The following is a 23,205-nucleotide window of genomic DNA, read 5'->3' as shown; positions in this document are numbered from 1 at the left end:
CCCTTATGTCCTGGATAAACTCATAAAAGAACAAACAAACAAAAGAATGAATGAAAAAATAAATGAATGAATGAACAAGTGAGTGAATGCCTTTTTTTTTTTACAGGTCTAGGGGAAATTTCTTTGATTTTTATTATGTTTCTAATTTCTCCCTTATTATTACTTCTGCTTATCAGTATGAACTAGATAGGCAAGAGACATCATTACTCTGAAGTTTTTCCATCTCATGCTTCCCATCCTGTGTGTTGAAGGTGTCTTCAATTATCCCAACTCCATAGCTTCCAAACCACCTAAACATCAAACACAAGACATTCATCTCTTTATGTAACAATAAGAATCAACAGTGTTCAGTAAGTGAACAAGCATTTATCCAGTGTCTTCTATGACTTCTTTGTTCATAGTTGTGTACATATTGTCTCCCACATTAGAATGGAAGTTCCTTAAAAGTAGAGCTGGTTTTTTGCCTTTGTTTATATCCCCAGTGCTTAGCACAGTGTCTGGCACATACTAGGCTCTTAATAAATAGTAACAGAGAGACAGAGACCAGACAGAGAAAGAGAGAGAGAGAGAGAGAGAGGAAGAGAGAGAGAGAGAGACTGTGTTGTACCAACTATAAGTTGTGTATGAATGTATAATTTTTTTATCATTTTTACATAGTTGTACCAACTATAAAATATATATATATAAATGCTTATTTATACATGTACCTATATAAATGCTTCATAAATGCTTCTTCAATGATTACCATATGTGTGTATGTATATGTGTATATATATATGTGTGTGTGTGTGTGTGTGTGTGTATACTTGTATATACAGGCTTAAATATAGTTATATAGAGATATATCTTGTTTGTATATAATTGTACCTAATACACACATGCACATAGATCTTTTGTGTTGTGCCAACTATACATGTATGTGGGTGTAATTATCATTTTTACATAGCTGTACCAACTATAATATATATACATGCTTCATAAATGCTTGTTCACTGACTACCATAGGTATATACATATATTTGTATGTATTTGTGTATTTTTTATCATTTTACCTAGTTGTACCAAATATATATATATGAATACTTCTCTATGTATGTGTATGTGTATTTATATAAATGCTTTATAAATGCTTGTTCATTGACTACCATATGTATATACATATATTTGTGTGTGTACATATATATGCATATGTGTGTGCTTATGTATAGATACATGTATTATCATTTTACCCAGTTGTAGGAACAATAAAATGTGTTTATGTGTAAGTATGTATGTGTGTGTATATATAAATGCTTATTCACTGACCACTATATGTATATACGTACATTTGTATGTGTATGTGTGCATGTGTTTGTGTATAGATATATGTATTATCATCTTACCTAGTTGTACCAACTATAAAATATAAGTTTGTTTATATGTATGTATGTGTTTATGTATGTATATATAAATGCTTTTTCACTGACTACCATATGTATATACATATATTTGAATATCTGTGTGTATGTTTATATGTGTATACACGTTCACATATATGTATATGTGTGTATATATACATAAACACACACATATGTATGTATGTAAGTATGTATATAGTCTGTACATAGTTGGAGAGAGAGAATAATAGAGAGAAGACCCTAGCATTAAAGAGGATCAGGATCGGCTTCTCATAGAAGGTAGAATTTTAGCTAGGACTTGAAGGAAGTCAGTGAGGCTCAGAGCTAAAGATATATAGAGAGAGAATTACAGGCAACAGGGGAAAAGGGAGAAAGCCCAGAAGAAAAGAAGGTGTCATGAAATGGGCTTGAATCCTGTTGATATTGATATACTTACTAAAAAGGAGGTGAAAAGGAGATGACAGCCTAGAAGGAGCACCAGGATTGAAGGCAGAGTACTTGGGTTGAATCCTGTCTTTGGCATAGTCTCGCTCTGCAACCTTGAACATGTTACTTAAACTCTCCAGATCCATTTCCTCACTAGTAAAATGAACAAGTTAGACTGGATGGCATCTAAGGTCCCTTCCAGCTCTAAATCTATTATCCTATGACATTATAAGAACATTTCAACTAAATGGAATTAACAATTTGCAGGTTCAGTGGAGAAGCAAACAAAGAAGCTGGCAGGCTTGGGGACACTCTTAGTCCAAAAGTAATAAGAAACCTCACAACACAGAGCCCTTGAACATCTCGTCCTTCCAATGCTCAGGTATAAAAAAAAATCACCTTTCAGGTAATCATAACTTATACAGCCTCAACTGATGCAGTGTATGAAGATATAGAAAACCTTTATGATAAACTCAATAAGATCCTCCAGGCTAATCTTTGGTGACTCCTATGCAAAGATGGGCATTCAAGAGAGAATGACCAAAAGAAGGGTTAGAAGATACAGTTCAGGATTAAAAAAATGAAAGAAGTCAAAGGCTTGTTGACTAGCCAGAATCTTCATACCCATATATCATAAACGCTTTCTTCAAGAAGAGAATCCGGAAGCATGGGGGATAATGTAACATGTAGGGAGCTAGGTGCCACAGTGGATAAAATGCTGGACTTGGAGTCAGGATGACCTGAGTTCAAATTCTGCTTCAGATATTTACTATCTGGGCAAGTCAGTTAACTTCTCTCAGGTTCGATTTCCTCATTTGTAAAATGAGATAATAATAGCACTTATCACACAAGTTTGTCTTGAGGAGATAATAAAACATATGTAATGCCTTTTGTAAACCTTAAAGCACTACATAAATGCTAGCTATCATTATTATTATTATTATTATTATTATTATTATAGCAATTAGTGAATAACAAAAAGAAATTAATTTGTCTCTAAAATATGTGTCATTATCAGTTACCAATATTGGTGCCATTTTGGTATCAGTTATCTGTGTCCAGTCATGCCCTTCTGTAGTATAAATTCACAGGTGGACCTTTCATCCCTAGGAATTTCATCACTTACCCTCATTCTTTTCTGTAGGTAGAGAAGAAGAGTTGAAGAACCATTGGATTTGAAGTCAGGAGATGTGGGTAAAAGTCCCTACTATGCTGTTTACAAGCTACGAGGTCTTGGGCAAGTCATCTTCCCTTCTATGCTAAAATATTCTCATCTGTAAAACGATCTCAGATGGCTGGATGAGGTGCTATAGAATATCCCTTCCAACTTTATGTAAAGTGATAAATGATCCCCAGGGATCAAGCTGCTTACAGCCTCTTCTGTCCTTCCTCTTAACTGTTTCTGACCAGGAAACAATGGCCCCACTATAAAACTGACATCTTGTTCAGTCATTGCTAGTCATGACCTACTTTTTGTGACCCCATTTGGAGTTTCATTCACAAAGATAGTAGAGTGGTTCACCATTTCCTTCTCCAGCTCATTTTACAGATGAAGAAACTGAGGCAATATAAGTGACTTGCTCAGGGTCACATAGACAGTAGGTATCTGAGGTCAGAGTTGAACTCAGGTCTTCCTGACTCCAAGCCCAGCATTTCCCCACTGTGCTTCCTAGACAGCCCTTCTGAGAATGTAAAGAGCTAACAGAGACTGAAAGGATTGTGTCCTATTCCTTTATCCCACCTTCCCTTTTTTAACTTAAGCCCTTTATGGAAGGAAAAGTTACCCATAGATGCCAATGATCCTTGACATTTATATTTGTAAGTTCTACAAAGTACTTTACCAAGGTTATTTCATTTAATCCCCATGTCAACCTTGTGAAATAAGCTACCCAAGCATTACATTCCAGGTTTTATAAAGAAATTGAGGTTGAGAAAGATGGAGGGACTTGCCCAACGTAGACAACTAGAAAGTATTGAGACAGGTATTTAATTGAAGACCTCCTATTCCAAATACTGTAATCTTTCCATTACATCAGTGTTCTACTTGTAAGTCTTTGCATTGGTAACTAAGGTGGGACTTTCTTACTGTTTTAGAATGATAATTTAATTATGTCTCTTTGATTGAGCCTTACTAGGTACAAAGCCCCAGGCCTAAACCCCTAATTACTAGGTGCTAAGCCTATGTAGGTGTGAAGCCCTCAGGGTGCTCAGGGGAGTTGCTAAGAAAGGGCTAATAGTAGGAGCCTAAGTTCTGGTAGCTCAGGTTTGATGATGGCTAAAGTGCTTATAAAAAGAGAGAACAGAGCTATTTGCTTCGGGCTCTCACTCTTGGAGGAGTGTTGATGTGGAGACTCCGGGCAGCTGTAGTTAAGAGCCCTCCAGCTTGTGAACACAGATATTGATGCCTTCTTGGTAACTATGAATTGTATTTGGTCTGTTTATAATATATCTTTATAATTTGTTTGTATTTGCTCTGAGGTTTAGGGTGCTGGCTTTTTCCCTGAACTAAGTGAATGATATATGTATATGTTGAATTAAAGTAAGATTGTTAACCCCTTAACATTATTTTCCTTAGTAAAGCAGATCAAAGAACCTGTGCTGGCAGTGTTCTTGTTGTTGGGCTTGTGTTGGTCTTTTACCCCCATAGCAGCTGCTAGACGAATTGTTGCAACAGTTTGCATTTCAGGCCCCAGAAACCTACGGATATGGGGGCAGGCAGGGGTAAGAGGGTTGCTGTAAACTTCCCTAGAAAAGGTCTCTCACTTTTGCCTTTGTATCCCTAGTGCCTGCTACAGCTTCTGACACATCCAGAAGTGCACAATAACAAAAGAGCGAATCAATGAATACACACTGGCCCAAGAGCCCTCAGTGTCTTTTATAGTAAAGATCAGGAAAGGCTTCTGGGTGAGCAGAAGAGCCTGGGGGACTGAGGATGAGTTGTATTGAGATCCATCCTAGGGAGGTAGCAGAAGCAGCGATGGCGAGGCAAGGGAAGAGCCATGCAAGAAATCCTCTCTCCCCATCTTTCTGCATACCCTTGCCATCCCCAGGCCACTAAACTCAATATTGCCCCTTCTTGAATGGGTTCTGAGAAGCAGAAAGCTTGTGAGGAAGAAGGGAGTGTCAGGAAGTAAGTAATAGATGAAGATGAAGAAAGGAAATTCCCCCAAGAAGCAAGGAGGAAAAGGGAATTCTTATGGCCATTAGTCTTTGTATATGAGAAATAACCGCGAATTAGACATGTAAATCAAGCGCTGCCCATCATTGTACAAACATGATCCATTTCTCATCAGGTTTCATGCCTGGGGAAAATGGATAATTCTGTTGCAAAATTCATAATCGATTCTTTAGGGATGAAAAAGATGACAAGACAGGGCCTGGACGAGTCTCTTCTTTCATGTGGTTATGTCATCTTTCTTGTTACCTGAGGAAAGAGGGCTCAGTTTCCTGATGCAAGATCCTTTTATTATTAATCATATAGCATTTTCCATCTTCTGGATTCATGTGGTTGATTCTCCATTATTCACACTGACAGAGAGTAAATACTAATGAACGTTAGTAGAAAAGAAACTGAACTAGGAATCATAAGATTTAGATACTGTAAGTCTTGCTCTCTATGAGACCTTAGGTAGGTCAATTAATAGATCTGAATGTCAGTTTCCTCACCTACACATACACACACACACACACACACACAAAATCTGAAACATATATGTGTTTTTGTGTACATATATATATATACATACACACATATGTTTCTGTATGAACACATACATATATGTACATGCATTTTCCCCTGTAGTGGTATGGTGTTGTGAATAGAGTGATGGACTTGGAATCAAGAAGTCTTAGGTTCAAATCTGAACTCTGGTACTAATTAGCTGTGTTACCAATGACAAATCACATAACCTCTCTGATTTTCACATATCACATAACCTCTTATTTTCACAAATCACATAACTTTCCAATTTTCTCATCTGCAAAATGAGGATAAAAAGGCCTGTAATATGTACCTCACAGAGTTATTACGAGGTTTAAATGAGATAAGGTCCTTTGTAAAGGTCCTTTAGAAACTCAAAGGTCTTCTAAAATGTCTATAATAACAATAATTAGTAGTCACAGTAGTATCATTATTATAGTTATCTCATTCAAAAATTCTAAGTTCCTCCAGGCTAATGACCTTCTTATTTAATGTGTATATCTCTTCCAGCCTCTGAGAAACGCTTTGCACACTGGAAGCATTTAGTAAATACTTGTTGCATTAAAATGAACAATCTTTCCTAGTAAAGAGACTTTCTATATGCTTTCTCCTCTTTATCTTGTTCCCCAAACTCCTATTACTTGGTTCTTTTCCTCCCTCTAGCTTTGATCTCTTTTTCTGCTTATCCTTCTAGAACAACAAAGTATGTTAAATATTTACATCTGTCAGGATCATATATTTTCAAATTTGGGGGTTTTTTTGACAGCAGAGCACTATATCAACCAGTGATTTATTAAACAATAGTAATAGCATAGACATGTCTATTTCAAACATTGCATTAAAATGGCAAGGGCTTAGGGGTGTCATTAAAAGTAAAGAATTTCTTTTGTAGACTAAGTAAATTTACCAGAAAAAAAACTTATCTTTAAAATATAAAGATATAACTGGCCATAAGAGATTCCTGTAGTATTGCCCTAAGATAGCTTCAATCATCTCTGCAATCAAACTGAGAAAGCCAAAGCTAGAAATGCAGAATTTCTGCATTTTGCAGAAATGTTATCTTTGACAGCTGAATACCATCCTTTTTCACATTTCAAAATGAAAACATTACAAAAAGTGGGGTATTTTAACTTAGAAATGACATTCCACTTGGAATGTCTCCATCCAACTCCTGCCTGTCAGTCAGAGCTGACCAAAGTGACTTTCATTTTGATCTTAATTATTTTAATTCAGTCAGATAAGGAGCTGCTGTGCCCTGCGGCAATGGTAAGGGAAGCTTAGAGGCCATCTAACTTACCTGGGGAGTTCCTCTGATTTCACAGTAGGATCTTGCTGGAAAGCTGAAAACTCAGACAATCTTATAAATTAGGAACTCTGTGGTGAGTGCAGATCATCAGTCAATATAGCTGGGAAAAGCTACAATCCATTTTTAGAGGGAGAGGATGAAGATCATGAGGTCCCTTGGATGCTAAATTTCAAAGAAAAAAACATTCTTGGATCTGTGACAATTATGAACCCAAGATATGATTTCTTATGTAGGAAAATTGTGGGTAAAAGGAAAATCCCCTTCAGTTAGTAATGAAGTCTACTATGGATTTAGACCTGGAAGCTTGCTACTAACTTAAGATAAATGATGCCAACAAAGGCTTACATCCTTCCTATAGAAGGATGGGTAGGACTAGTCAATATAGCACAACAAAATGCCATCCCACAGATAGAAATCACAACTACAGGCCTCTATTTAAAATATGTGCATGTCTATTACAATGAACATTTTGGAAATAATTTTAAGACGTTTTTAGAAGATAATTCATTCAATTCAATAAACATTTATTAAGTTGCTATAATGGGTGAGACGTTATGCTAGGTATTTAAAAAAACAACAACAAAATAGGCCTTGTCTTCAAAAGAGCTTCAATTCATCTGGAGTCTAAAAGATGATGAATCTTATATTTGAGGCCACAAAGGGATTTAACTTGCTTAGTACAAAATTGCTAAATCTCTGAGGCAGAGATAAACGTAGACAGAAAGACAGATTGAAAGGGACTCAGGATTGGTGTTTCTTTGAAAAGGATAAACAGATGCCTTTTAATTTACCCTTTTTCTTACCTTTTCATATTTTAATACCACATGCTGTGCCTTTAGTATTGTAATTAGCCAATAGAAAGCCAGAAAATTTAAAAGAAGTTAACTTTGGGCCATCCGGGCCAGGAAGAGTTTATATCCCTAGAGATGTTCAAATTATCAGCTAATGCAATAGGCAGTGAAACAAAGAAAAACCATAATAAACGCATTGCTATTCTCTGAGTCAGGCAACTGGCTGCTAAGTCAGCACCATCAGATTACAGTTACTGTGGAAAAAAAGAAATAAGTGTACACACACACACACACACACACACACACACAAACACACACACACACATACATACATACACACACATACACAAAGGTTGACACTGTGTCAATTTTAGTGACCCAAAGAAAGACTTTTTACAGTTGAATTTCGCCTAAAACAACATGAGTTTGTTACAGAACCTTCGTACCGAGTATACTTCTCTCTTACCAACACAAACCAGCTGTTGAAATATCTTCCTCCTGGAAGGCCAGATGTCCGAGTTAGTCTGGGAATTAGGAGATATTTTCCCATCTGCCTCTGTGTCTCAATTTGCCTGAGCTGGTTGTTTCTTGACAGCACTCAGATGCTCACAGGATCTTTGCAATATTTTTCTACCAAGTTCCAATCTCTGAATCTGAGGCTCTTTGCCAGAGCAGTTATCTCAAGGTAACAAATGCTCCTCTTTTCAGATTTTCTCTCTTCCCTATCCACCTCTTCTTCTCATTCTAGATCACATAGAGTCAAGATTCCATAAAAACTTACTATTCAAAAGAAATGTCTGTAGTAAATTTTAAAGCACTTGATCTGGGGAACTGGTAGCTGAATTTGCCTAAATGAAATCTGTTTTCCAAACTGGCTTACCCTGGTTACACTATCTTTTAAGGTTTGTGTCCAATAAGAGATACTTTTTCCCACTATACACTCCAACTTTGCAGTGGTCCAAGACAGACTAGCTTCAGTAGTCACACAACAAACAAAGTTGGGTCAGAATTGGTCATTTTCTTTTGATCAGCTACTCTTTGGACTGCCTAAGTAAATGGAAGGCTGAATGGGTTATAAACCATGTAGCTTTGAATTCACAATGGAATTTCCTTCTTCAGCAGTGAAGAAACCTATACATAAGGATAATCTCAAGGTCTCTCTGAAGAACATTAGTATCAATTGTACAGGACAGGAGGGGCACAGGACTGCCCTTCATGGCATGATCACATCAAAGAAGGTACTGTGCTGTACAAGCAAAGCAGAATCACAGTAGCACAAAAGAAATGTGATATGTGCAAATCTAGAGACATTTCCATCCCAAACATTCAAATGGACTATTTGTGCCTGACCTATGGTAGAGCCTTCCAAGCTCCTATTGGACCAAACAGCCACAAACACACAATACCTTGTCCCCAGTATCATGACACTATTGGTTCTCCTTGTGTAAAAGGACAAACAACAACATAAGAACATGTATTTTAAGCTAGACAGGACTTTGGAGACTATCAAGTCCAACCCTTTCATTTTATAGGTGAGGAAACTGAGGCACAGAGAGTTAAGTGACTTACTCAGGGTTATGTTACTAGGAAGTAGCTGAGGTGGGATTTAAACCAAGATTATTCTGATTTCCACTCCACACTGCCACTCTACACATTTGCCTTCTTATCAACCGCTGTGCCTATATTTTAGCTTCAAATCAGTGAGATTGCAGTTTTTCCAAGGGCAGTAAGAATATTTTTTCAAGATGAGTAAACCAACCAAACTACTTTGAGTGTTTTACATTAGACATAAGACTATCAGGTAGGTCAGTAAGTCCTCAGGACAGAGGTCAAGTTGCTTGAAACCCTAACCATTCAACTGAGAAAAAAACGACTTAATTTACCCTAACTAATCAGCTAATAACTTCTGCATCAACATAAAAGAAATAAGATTTTTTTGCAAAGGTAAAGGAGTTTGGATTTGCAATGCAAGGGGAAAAGTAGCAAAATCGTAACATCTCTTCCCTAGAATATTCTGATTTGCTCCAAGTTGTTTTCTGCATTGTTGACACTGGTCATGGTTTGGAAAAGGCAGATAGTCATCTGGGAGGTAGGGGGTTTTTCCAAACACTGAATGCAACCTGTAGAGGTTTGGAGACAACCCAATGCCTTTAGGTACTCTTCCGAGTACACACACTTTTTTTCTAAAACTTCTCAGCTAAGGTTTGTGGAAGGAGGAGCCTGGACTTGACATCAGTGCTATGTGTACATGCTGAGGGGGACAGCTCCAAGAGGCAGGGCTGCTTACTCCTCAGTGAACCACCTGATGATCTTAAATCAAAAGCCCAAATCTGAGGATCTCGAGGGGGAGCCCTTTAAGCTCTAAATGCATGCCCAAACAAAATCATAAGAAACACAGAAAGAAAAGATAAGACAGCTTAAAAAATAACAAAGAGAGAAAGAAAGTACCTGAGGCTGTGCACTTCTTGTCAGTCATCAGAAACCAACAGTAAATTCAATGGCAAAGATGGAGGTCTGAGTGAAAGAGAATTCACTTGAATGAGATAGTTTGTCTTAAGCAATGCAAAAGTTGTGTGTGTGTGTGTGTGTGTGTGTGTGTGTGTGTGTGTGTGTGTGTGATATCCTTTAGAAATGTACCTGAAATTGAATAGTAAAATGTATATGGCCCTTGAAGAATCCACACCCATTTTTATTTACTAAATTGTTCATCCCAGTGACAAAATTTTAGTCTCCTATGGATATCCACAAGCTTGTAGCATGATTTCAAACTATCATTTTTATAAAATTACAAATGGATAATTTGGAGATTTAAGTGTAGCAGGCAATTAAAAAATCCCTGGATGGGTCTTCAAAAGATGATGAAGGATCAGGTTATACATCTGTGAATCAATGAAACTTCAACTTAACCCTCTACAGGGCTGAGGAAGCAACCGCTGGAGAAACCATGAAAAGAATAGGGGTAAAACAAAGAGAGAAAGAAGAGAAGAAAAGCAAGAGCAGAATCTGAGAAGAAAGGAGCCAAGCACCCACAACAGACTCCCAGGAGTAGAGGTTCAGACTACCATGACTATTCCCTGCCCTTGCCCTTTTCCAATAGATAGATAGCTAGACTATATATATATATATATATGTGTGTGTGTGTGTGTGTGTGTGTGTGTGTGTATGTGTATATATGTATATATGTAAACACATACATACACACATATACATATATACACAGACACACATATATACATATATATCTTAATAATATATTGGACTTTATATATAATGTGTATATATGCAAATATATGTGTATGCATTATATATGTTTACATACATATAGATATACACATGCATGTGTGTATATACGTACATATATGCACATACACCCACACATAAAACAAAGTCCAAGAACTTCAGAATTGAAAATGACCACAAAAATTAATGGGGTCAATGGACCCTTCTATTAAATGGGAAGAGGAGGGGTTTCATTCCCATTGAGGCCTTTATAGAATTCAACCTCCATGCAGCTGCCGGACTATTGTTCCTAATTAGTTCCAGACAAATTAGTCTACTCGATGTTCCCCATATACAGCATTACATTTTCTGTGTCCATACCTTTGCCCAAGGAGTCAGTCATCCATTCTTGGAAGGTACTGCTTCTTTGCTTCCACCTCCCATATTATCTAATTTCCTTCAAGATTCTGTTTCAATGGTACCACCTTCACAAGGCCTACTCCCTCAGTTACTAATACTCTCCCATCATGTGACTCAACATTTAGAGCTAGAAGCTGGGAGTATGTCATGTTCAATCTCTTCATTCTATAGATAAAGAAACTGAGGTTCAGAGAATTTAAGTGTCTTGTCCAGGATCACATAGTTAAGTATGTGAGGGCAGGATTTGAATTCAAGTCTTACTGACCCCAAGTGCAGCATACTTAGTCTACTATACCACCCAGATGCCCTCACTCTAGGTCAGGGTGTGTTTCATTTTTGTCTTTCTATGCCTAGGGTCTAGTATAGTTCTTGACATATGTATGTGCTTTAGCCAAGCGTGTTAAATGAATCAGTGAATAAATGAATAAATATGCATTAGGCTAGGAACCTAAGCTTCTTTCTGTAGGATTGAACTTCTCTGCGTGCAGGAATTTTGGTCCAGAAAACAATTACCATTGCTTTTCTCCTATCTAGCCTTATAATACCTGAAACCATATAGATTTTACAGATTGTATCCCCAGGGCTAAGGATGGAGTTCACTTTAAAACAATACCCCAGAGGAGAATTAAATAAAGCTCTTCTAATAGAGGCTCCCATTAGAGTATTAACTACTTACTGTTTTCTTTCTCTCAAAGGCAATATTAAGGATTGGGATAATCATTCTGCGGGCATGAGGCTAGCACCTGACTTTAGTTGTTCTGGCAAAAGATTAGGACAGAATCTGGTATTATGAAATAATTGCTGAAGCCAGTTGGGTTTAATAGTCACTCTTAAGCACTGGACTTGTTTTCTCTGTGCTCTTTGGAGATAAAATCATTATCCTGACCCTACCCTATCCCACGCCCCCCTCCCTAAGAGTAGAGGACATAAACAAATATGAGACTGAAAGCTCTTTGCTGTCATCCATACATCAGACATCCTTATCTGCTCCAATTTCTCTCTTTGGAAAAGAATCTTTTCATAAATATAATTAACAATGCCAGAGGATAGCAATCCCACCTGAAATAAGCCATAGGCAAACTGGAGTGCTCACAGTATTTTCAGAATGACAACCTTCACTGGGCACATAACTCCATTGGTGTATAACTGATGAAAAATAGCCAGCTTCAGCAGACAAAAGCTGAGATTTCCCTTACCAAACATATTGAATTGGAGCCCTTTGTCATCACCTCTTATTATTGAGTCAGATCCTTATACCATGTATCTCCATGGGAATTCACATCTCACATAACTCTATAGGAAAATTCAACAAATTTGCCACTTCATTGTTAAGGTGAGAATCTGTCCTATCATTATCCATTATTTATTGAGCACCAACAGTGCACCAGGCACTCATTATGACAGAGGGCATTTTCATAGCAATTCTGGACATAACTATCACCCACCCATGGGAAAGGAGAGCCCGCAGGTGTCAGCATGTGTTGGAAAAGTTATTAGAGTTCTGCTTTCCAAGCCTCCATTTACTTTTAGATAGAAAATCTGTCCCTATGTCATGTGTGTTTTAAGGAAAAAAATAGGTTTTTATAGAATATCTTTTGTTTTCACATTGCTTACATTTCCTCCCTATATCTCTTTCCTTCCCTCTTTCCAGAAAGCTATCTATTATAACAAACACTTTTTTTTTAAATAGAAAGAAAAAATCAGCAAAACTATTAAATGTATTTTTAAAAAGCTGATATCCTATACAATAATTTCACATCAAGGACCCCCACCTCTTCAAAGAAATCAAGAACAATCTCTTCTCATATATCTTCTATCTATTATGGGATATATATTTTATATGTACTTTGAATGTCAAAATTTTTTGGTCTTTTTAGTTTCTTTTATCTTTTACATAACAGTAGGCATTGTCTATATAGTTTTCCTGGAACTGCTCACTTCAATTTGTATCCATTCGTATACATCTTTCCTTGTTTCTCTATATTCATCATGTTTGTCATTTACTACAGGTAACATTTAATTACATTTATGTACCAAAATTTGTTTAATCATTACCCAATTTATGGATAACTATTTTGTTTTCATTCCTTGCTGTTCTAAAAAATTTAATGTATATGGAGTCTTCCACTTGAAATTAACCTCTGAAAGGTATATGAATAGCAGTAAAATTTATTGGTCAAAGGGTATATTGAAATTTTACTCATTTTGCATAATTCCAAACTGCTTTCTAGAATGGCCAAACCAATTGACATCTCTACCAACAATTCATTAGTTTCCCTCTCTTCGCACTAATCCCACTAACCCCACTAACATTAACATTTTGTGTCATCTTTGCCAATTTATTGGGTGTGAGATGAAACCTTAAAGCTGTTTTTATTTGCATTTTTATTACTAGTGATTTTCAGCATTCTTTCGTATAGTTTTGAATAGTTTGTGATTCTTCTTTTGAGAACTCTTTGTTTGCAGAGTTTGACAACTTCTCCATTGGGAGTATCTTTTGCTCATGTATTCTATTAGTAGTCTATAGGTATAGATATAGATGATATAGATATAGATACATTTATAGATATAGATATAAATAGATATAGGATAAAAACCCTTATCAGGGAAATCTTATACAAAGATTTTCTTTCCCATTTTACTGCTTCTCTTTCTTATCCTATGTGTATTGATTTTGCTTGAGCAAAATCTCAATTTCATTTAATGAAAATTATTAATTTTATATTTTAAAAAAGAAAATTTTGTCTTTAAGATAGACATTCATATTGAAAAGTTGTGTTTTTTTAATGAACTAAATCAATGCAACCAGATGGGAAACTATCAAAAAAGAAAAAGTCCTTTCATCTATTATGACCAATTACCATATAATCTCCAAGATTTATATATGGAAGCAGGGTCAGTATATAAGAACATTCATTCCCCAATGAGTAAATAGTCAAAAGATATGAATCATCTCAATGGAACTGAAAACTATTAAGAATTATATGAAAGAGAGAACTACATGTAAATATATATATATATATATATATATATATATATATATATATATATTTAGAAGAGTATGAAAGTCTTCCAAATTCAGAAGAAATAAAACAGTAAGGAGATGGGGGGAGAGGATCTTCAGAGGGAGGGATCTTTAGAGGGGAGGGTGAGAGAATAGGTAAAAGGGGTTTAGATCAATGGGAATGGGAGGATAAGGGAAGGATCACTAGAGGGGAGGAAGAGAGAATAGGTTTTAGGGAGTTATAGAAGGGTTCTTAGATATATAGGAATGGGAGAATAGGGGTGGGATCCTTGGAGGGAGGTAGGCAAGTAATAAGAGGGCAAGATAATGGGTAGAAGAAAAGTAGAAGAGGCAGGAAGGATAGGAAACAAGAGATGCACAAACATAAAAAAATGTCTACATGTGTATGTATATGTGTATGTATATATCAATAGCTATAGAGAAATATATCTACACTTAATCGTAGCCTTCTGGGGGTTGGGGGGAGGGAAAAAAGAAAAAAGTAAAAAAGAGCACAGCAGAAAACAAAAGAAAACTTACAAGGAAGCAAAGAAAATATGACATCTCTTAATACAATGTATAGTATTTATCATACAGGCTTCCTTGAAAGGAAAATTTATTTTTACATATTTTGAATCCTCTCTTATGTTCTGCTATGCACTTGATATGCTTTTTTTCCTGTCTTACTTTGTATTTTAGTTCCAATATTTAAGATTATATTTTTGTTTCTTTTTTTTATTCTGTATTTGTGCTCTAGTGTTTGATTCTAAAATAAAATTTTTTAAAGGAATTATATCAAATATTGTCCCAACTCACGAATAATAACATAGATGAACTTTAAAACAACTCCAAAGTTTCTATTCATAACCATCAACTTAGCAAAAGTAAGAAAAGATGGGGATAGTCAATGCTGGAAGGGTTGTAAAAAGACAGACACAGCATTATACCATTGATAGATCCATAAATTGGTTTAATCACTAAGGAAAACAATTTGTAATTATAAGAGCACTAAAATGACCACATCCTTCAAATCAGCCATTCCACTGCCAGGTATGTAACTCAAGAAGGTCACTGATAAAAAGATTCTTTTTAATGTTTGGGTTCTTTCAATTGACAATTCACTTTCTCTGTTCAGAAGTTGTTAGCAATTGCCCTGTATTATTTCTTACATTATTATGTTTGACTTTTTTTACTTGTCATATACTACTGTAAGACTTTAATCCTTTAGCTGTCTCTATGCCTCCTGTCTTAAAGATCAATGTTTTCTTTTAACATTTTTGCTTTTTGCTTCTCTTCTTCCAGATTGTCCTTTATTTCTGTGTTTGCATGCCCAATTAACTGTTTTCTCTTTTGTTTCTTTGATGAGGTTTGCTAGCATGGATTCAAGTTGTTCTATTCTGTGAATGTCATAAATTCTGTTTTTACATTACTTATTTCTCTCTTAAGCCTTTCAGGAACATCCTGCTGTAGTTCCAGGTTCACTTGGGAATCCAAAGAATCCTATGTGTTATCGGGTTTTGACTCATTTTCCTTTGTCTTCAAATAGTTTTTCATACATGCCTGGACTCAATTAAATGATCTGGAGACCATATTCCCTCTGCTATTAATATTTTCCCTGTTGGTGTATCTGCTTGGGCTCAAGGCATCTAACTGAATTTTTGTACTCCCAAGTAATTTCAGTCTTTTTTTTTCTTTGTACTCCCCTATCAGTCCCTTTTTGACTCCTTCCCCTTTGATGATAGTTTCTCCAAGGATTGAACCTCAAAGCTATCTCAGCCTCCTCCCATACTAGGCAATTCACTTTTTACCTGCCATGATTTCTGCCCCAGGTGACTACTTTGGGACTAGAGTGAGTTACAACTAGCAGAGACACACATATGTTGGTGCCCTATCCCAGTTCCCTCTGTTCCTCAGTTCTCTGACTAAATACTTAGTGCAGCACAGAGGACTTTCATACTGCCTTCCCAGACTGAGCAAACTTCTACCTTTCGGTTTTCTATGAAACCGGGTTGGGGAGAATTGGGGTGGGGGGAGTTGATTTCTTTGTCAAGTTTGTGAGTAAATTGTGCAGCCCTCATGGAGAGTGGTGGCCAGTGGGGGAGGTGGTGCTAAGTGTGTATATTCATGATTATGCTCTTAGTTTATTGAATCATTACCTCTTTAGGTTTGTTGGTGCCTTCAACTATGAAGACAGATAAAAATTACTTTATCTCTTGAGCATAATTCCTATTGTGGGAAGGTTTGAGAGGCCTGGAGAAAATGTTTTCTCCTCTATCTATTTGCACATGCCCTGAAAATCTCAGTTTTAATAGATTCAGCTCTATCATTTCTATGAAGATAATTTTCAGACCTATTTATCCAGGACTAATTTCTCTTCTGACCTCCAATGTCCTAACTTCAACTTCACATGCACTGTATTAGACATCACAAACTGATTGTCCTATAGACATTTTAAACTCAACATGTCCAAATTAACTCATCAGCTTTCTCCCCAAATCCCTCCACTTTTCCACATTTTTCCATTACTCTCAAAAGCATCATTATCTTCCTAATCATCCAGGTTCACAACTTAGATATCATACTCATTTCAACATATCTCACCTCCCTCATCGAATGTGTTGGCAAGCCCTATTATTTCCACAGTATCTCTTATATATGACCCCCTTGTATCTTCTGAAATTGTCACTACCATGGTACAGGTCCTCATCACATCCTGCCTGGATTATTGCTATGACCCCTTGTTTGTCTCCAACCTTTCTCTTCTCTAATCCATCATCCATTCTGCTGCCAAGGGAGTTTCAACTCACTCCCCTATTCAATAAACTGCAGTGGCTCTCTACTATATCCATGTTCAAATCTAAAATCCTCTGTTTGGCTTTTAAAGTCCTTCACAACTTGGTATCTTTCTGTCTTTCCATTCTTCTTGTGCACTAGTGCCCTCTAAGACACTATGATGTAGCAACACTTGACTTCTTGATAGTCCTCACACATGATATTCTTACTCTTTACTGTGAGTGTTTTCACTGGCTGTTGCTCATGCCTGAAATGCTCTACCTCCTCATCTCTGCATCCTGGCTTCTCTGGCTTCCTTCAAGCCTCAGTTCTGATTTTCTTCAAAAAGCCTTTTCTGGTCTTCCTCCTCCTTTCTGTCCCCCATGCCATCCCAGTGACTTCCCTCTGAGATTACCTCCGAATCGTTCAGTTGTTTTTTTAATCATGTCTGACTCTTCGTGACCCCATTTGGGTTTTTTTTGGCAAAGATGCTAGGGTGCTTTGTCATTTCCTTCTCCAGATCATCTTACAGATGAGGAAATGAGGCCAACAGGGTTAAGTGACTTGCCCAGGGTCACACAGTTGGTGTCTGAGGCCAGATTTTAACTCAGGAAGATGAGTCTTCCTGACTCCAGGCCTGGGTGCTCTGCCCTCTATTTTCCTGTTTTCTCCTTCATTAGATTATGAGCTCCTTGAAAGAAAGCACTGTTTTTTGTTTGTTTGTTTTTTGACTGTTTTTGTATCCCAAGTGCTTATCCCAAATCCAGAAAAATAATAAGCATTTAATAAATGCTTGACTTGAAGTGATAGGGCATCATTTATTTTGAAGTATTGATTGATTTAGATAAATGTTTTGCTCTTCCTTTTTTTTTCTTTTAAAAATACTTTATTATAAGGAATATCTCTCTGGGAAGATGTATGGAAGAGTTAGGAGAAAACAAGCAACGTAAAAATAACAAAAATGAATAAAAATCCATTAAAATAAAGGCCCCATATGACCGAATATTTATGGCAGCACTTTTTTTGGTAGCACAAAACCAGAAATTGTAGATGCCCATCAATTAAAGAATGGCTAAACAAATTGCTATGGAATGTTATTGCACCATAAGAAATTATGAATATGAAGATTTCTGATAAATGTGGGAGGATATATATGGATTGATGAAGAACAAAGGAAGCAGATCCAAGAAAACAATATATATAATAACTACAATAACATAAATGGAAATGGAGAAAACACCTCTCTCACCCCAATAAAACCATAAAACTGAATGCTGTATAATTTCAATGACTAAGCTTGTTTCCCGAGAATAGATAAGAAAATGGATCTATATTCCATCTTTGCAAAAATGTATGTGTGTCTGTGTGTCTGTATATGTGTCTGGGTTTGAAAGGGTGTGGGGATTATAGGTCAGAGTTCTACAATATGTTGATTAATTTCTCAGAAATGCTTTTCTTTCCTCTTTTTAATTCTTTGTTGCAAGAGAGGGTTTCCTGGGTGAAGAAGGGAGAGAGATATTCAGGTAGTATAAAAACAAAAAAATACCGGTAAATACTGAAAATTCAATAAATACTAAAAAAAAGTTCTTGTAAAATCATTAGCTGATAGAGTAAGATGACATTCCTTGTTGTTCCTCAATATTTGCATTATATTAGCTCTATCCTCTGAGCTTTTCAGGAAATAAGGGCTAACTCTGGGCCAAAAAGAACCCAAGCCAAAATTCTGAAGCCTGCTCATAATGTACTATTTCCTCTGTAACTATATTTAATTTGCACATAGTGGGCACTTAATAAATGTTTGTTGACTTTTATTGAATTGAACCCTGTCTTTACTAGTTGTCACCCCTTTCTTTATAGTAGCTCACCCAGAACCAGGAGTGGTTTTTAAAAAGGCTTTTAGTCACATCTAAGGCAAAGAGATAAAAGTACAGAACAAATTTACTAGGTAGAATGATCTCGTTAAAGAGCTGAGGGATCTTATCTAAGATCCTCTTAGGGCTGGCCTTAAAGCCTAGTACATAGCTTACTGGCTAACACGGTGCTCCTTTTATCTCGGCAGTCTCAATGTCTGGCGATCATGTGAAGCCATCATAATTTTTCAGGAGTTATGTTCAGTCTGGCCACCCCAAAATCCCCAAAAATCCTTCCAACAGGGTTCTAGATATTTTTCACTCCTCTCACTAATTTTCAGGGCCCTTGGTACCAACATTTATGAGGCCTCCACCTTAACACAGCTTTATGTTCATCTCCAAAATGATGTCCTTCACTCTCCACCAGAGAAATGTCCATGGAAAAATCTCTCAGAGAGTCTGACATATGTAATTGCGACACATACAGTAATAGAGATAGGAAATAGGGACTAGATCTGTGATTTCATTGATATAGGGATCTCTCAAATGAGGATACTTCTCCTAAATGCAGCTTGGTACCTTCTTTGCAATGTATAGACTTAAACACTTGCCTACTGCTCTTAGAAATTAATTCATTTGCCCAGGGTCACAGAGCCCAGAATGCATCACTGGCTAGATGTGAATCTAAATTTCTCTCTCTCTAATGTTAGCTCTCTATCTTCTACACCTTGGTTGCAATAACTACATAAAATTGCTTTCACTGTCAAAATGAGGAATATTTTTTCACAGAGCTGCACATTTGCAGATATGTTTCTAATGTATCTAAGAAGTGTGACAGCTCAGTTAAATATTTATAACATTTTTATTAAATAGTACTTAATCATTTTATTTATAAATATCAAGGTATAGAATCACTGAATCTCAGAGTTGTCAGCAATCTCAGAAGCCAAGAATACCAACTCTACAATACCTGACAAATGATCTCAATTTTTCTGGAAGATCTCTAATGAAAGAGAACCTGTTACCTTCCAAAATGGACAATTCCAATTTTGGAGAGCTTTAATGGTTAGCAAGTCTTTTTTCAGATTTCTGGGCCCTATATGCAACAAGATGGTGGCTTAGTCATTTTAACTTTTGTACTCTCAAAAAACAAAAAGTAATTATGCACCAGATGTGAAATAATTAAAGCTGAATTCATAGAACAAAGAAGAGGGAACCTAACAAGGCAAAGTCCTTATGAATTAACCCCAGAAAACTATAATCCTTAAACCTCTCACTCAGCAACCTCAAGTTTTACCAGGTTCCACATCCCAGACTACAGATTCTTAGTCTTGTACCTATGGCTTATCTTGGGATCCCCTCACCCCTCCTGCTATCTCTTTCCATCCACTTTAAGGGAAAAAGAAGGAGGGAAGGAGAGACTAAAAATACACTTTCTTCTGATTGGAATCTGGCCCTAAGTTAGGTAGCACAAAGAATGTTTTTTGCTAAAAACACCTTGCCTACCCCTTCTCTCCATTCTGTGAAAAACAACAAATGCTGATTCATCCTGATGAGGTTTGGGGTTGAGGGGTGCTCGAGACCCCAAAATACCAACATGCTGGGTCCTGCTGAATGAATTCGACTCAAGCCTTCTCAGCCAAGGAAAAACAAAGTTTATTAAAGATTCACCATATTGGGTAGACTTTTAAGGAGCCTGAGCATTTGTGACACTAACGCCAGTGGGCCAGATTAATCTGAGCTGAGCTAGATTGAATCTGAGTGCCTTCATGGAGGCAAGATGAGACTTATATACAGAAAGATTGTAGGAGGGATTAAGAGGTGGTCAAGTAGTCTGGGGTGACTAGTGGAGGGGTTTAGGGAGGGTCTTGAGGAGTCTAAGGAGGATCTTGATGGAACTGGGATGACTAAAGGTCAAGACTCCAGGAACCAAGAGAATGGGATTTTGATGCAATCAAGGGTGGGAAGCAGCTGGACAATAGAGGGCTAGGCTAGGTAGAGATTTGGGCCTAGATAGTGAAAGGCTTATGGCCTCAGGCAAAGGCCAGATCAAGTGGGAAGATTCAAGGGGAGTCCAAGGGGGTTCTCAGACACTGTACCCCATCAGGTTCAAGGGGGTTCCCAGAGACTGTACCCTGATCAATCCTAGTTGTGAGAAGCAAAGGAGAGCCAACAGAAGAATTAAGGCAGGAGACCTGCATAAATGACAGTGCCAGGCCAGAAGAAAGGTGATTGAATCCAAGCTACAGTCAAGTCCATTTCCCCTAGAGTATAATTTGGGCAAGAGCATGGGCAGGTGAACACTATATCCCTATCATGAGGGCTGAGTCAGTCTGGAAGCCCAGGCTTGGGGGGGAATATGCGTTAGAAAAAGAGAAGGAAAATGATTGATATACATATCTGTATGTAAAAAAAAAAAAAACAAAACCCAAAATACATAATTTAAGGGAGAAAGTGCCTCAATATTATTCCAGAGCACCAGAAGAGACAGACAAAGGTGAACAAGAGGGTGTGTGTGTGAGAGAGACAGACAGACAGACAGAAAGAGAAGGGAGAAGTGGTGAGTAGCAAATCCTCAAAGAGAACACAAAGCTTTCTTAAGAAATTGTATAAGAAAAAGGGAAGTGATCCAAATATCTTATAAAATGCAAAATCCTATTTAATTCCAAAAGAACATAGAATAATACACATACACACAAGGAGAGAGAGAGAGAGATCGAGAGAGAGAGAGAGAGAGAGAGAGAGAGAGAGAGAGAGAGAGAGAGAGAGTTTATGATTACTAGACTAGAAGATCCACCAAAAACACTTGGAAAAGTCTCCCTTTACATCACTGGGGATAAGGTGGAAATATTGCACTTAATGTAGATTTGGAACTCACTGAATGACCAGAACCAGACTCCATTGTGATTAATGGAGCAGAATTAAACTTAAAGGAGGTATCTAGTGAAGCACTCTGGGATCCGAATTTAGTTTACAATTAATCAACATTGTCTTTGTTTTGTTTTGATCATTGACTTGGTGTATTATGAGGGCAGAATTTATGATTTCAAAGAGAATCATATATATGTCTGAAAGGTTCGGAACCGCAGGATATAAGGAATTCTCTAGGTAGGAGGCAGAAGAATCAAAGCATGTATTTAAACTCCAAAGTAACAGACCCATGAACCAGCATCCCCATTTTGATATTTTGATCAAAAGCTTCCAGGCCCATTAAGTCCGCCTCACAAGAGTAATCAGGAGGCCACAGAGAAGCATGATGGTATAAAGCAAAATCATATACATGCTTCCCCTCTACTGTAAAAAGATTACCCACTGGCCTCAAGTCCTTCCTCAGCACTCCTCGGTCCAAACGTGGGTCAGCTCTGCTATTGGCAGCTCCTGCTTCAGCTTCAGCTGTAGCTGAATCTGGCTCCAACGGAAGCTGTTTTTAACAATCTGGCTAGCAGCTTCTGTGGGGGGTGTAAGATCCATCCACAGCTTCTGCCGGCACGCCGGGAAAGCACAGGTTCTTTCAATCTGCTTAAACAAGGGAAGCAAGGTGAAGGGGTTGACAAGTTTACCTTAATCCAACATAGGCCCTCCCTGGAGTTAGCCCTACCCCACCAAGGTTCCACACCTAACAGGGCTCTGGGCCTGGGGCCCAGCACCCAGCAAGGCTTAATGAGATAAACTGAGTCACTCAAAGAAAACAAAGGCCATTCTGCTTACACTTGGATAATGGTATAGAGGAAATGCTCATCCAATTTTCAGATGACATAAAATGAAGTGAAAGCTAATACTTTGGGTGACAGAATCAAGATCTGAAAAGATGGCAACAGGCTAAAGCAATGGGACAAATTTAATACAGTATAATTTAATAGGGATAAAAGCAAAGACCTTTACTTGCTTTAAGAAATCAAATACACAAGTACAGAGGAGTAGGGATTGGGGCAGAGATAGGAAAAATATGTGGGTTTTACTGAACTATAAGTTCAGTATGAGTTATCAATGTGACAAAGAAGTCAAAAAGACCTATCATGATATCTGGCTGCTTAATGGATGTATAGTATCCAGAAAGAGAAGGATAAAAGTCTCATTACACTTTCTTCTGGTTAGAACACATCTGGGGTACTTCAGTCAGCTCTACCTACCCCATTTGAGGAAAAACATTGGGATCCAAAGTAGGACACCAGGCTCTTGGTAGAATTAGGATGTGTGCCATGCAACAGGAACTGGTGCAGTTCAGTTTGGAGAAGAAATGACTTTAAAAACAAAGAAAGAAATAGAACCCCAGTATTACATAAGCACAGTCAAGTAATACATATTGTCATATTCACATGC

Source organism: Trichosurus vulpecula, chromosome 1 (genome assembly GCF_011100635.1).
Source record: "Trichosurus vulpecula isolate mTriVul1 chromosome 1, mTriVul1.pri, whole genome shotgun sequence".
Taxonomy (NCBI): domain Eukaryota; kingdom Metazoa; phylum Chordata; class Mammalia; order Diprotodontia; family Phalangeridae; genus Trichosurus; species Trichosurus vulpecula.
Note: the sequence above shows the minus strand (reverse complement) of the source record.